Source organism: Pempheris klunzingeri, chromosome 15 (assembly GCF_042242105.1).
Source record: "Pempheris klunzingeri isolate RE-2024b chromosome 15, fPemKlu1.hap1, whole genome shotgun sequence".
NCBI classification, from domain to species: Eukaryota; Metazoa; Chordata; class Actinopteri; order Acropomatiformes; family Pempheridae; genus Pempheris; species Pempheris klunzingeri.
This window is the reverse complement of record NC_092026.1, coordinates 8,891,632-8,892,073: the sequence shown is the minus strand read 5'-3', so window position 1 is coordinate 8,892,073 and position 442 is coordinate 8,891,632.

The following is a 442-nucleotide window of genomic DNA, read 5'->3' as shown; positions in this document are numbered from 1 at the left end:
CTCATGGCTGCTGCTGCTGCTGCTGATGCTGATGATGATGATGCTGCTGCTGATGTCATCACCGCCTCCCAGCATCCCTGCCACAGCAGCACCGCCATTTTCCCTGTTTTCAGACCGACTGGCGGACCCCTGGAGCCTCCCTCATCCATCCTCCTGTTTATCCATCTGGCCCTCGCTCCTCCCCCCTCCCGTCTCCCACTCTCGTGTCTTATTGACGCACCGCTGCGTTCAGCTCCATCCCACCCAGCGCTGCTGCTGCTGCTGCTGAAGCTGAGGCTGAGGCTGAATCCCTCTCTTTTTCCCCGGCGGATTCTCCATGTATGGATGCGCCAAGGAAAGGGATGCTGTAGGCTGACCGAAGACAGAGAGAGAGAGACGAAAATACGGAGCTGCTGAGGAGATTCAAGAGGGAGGCACCGGCGGATCCTGGCGCTGTTTTGAA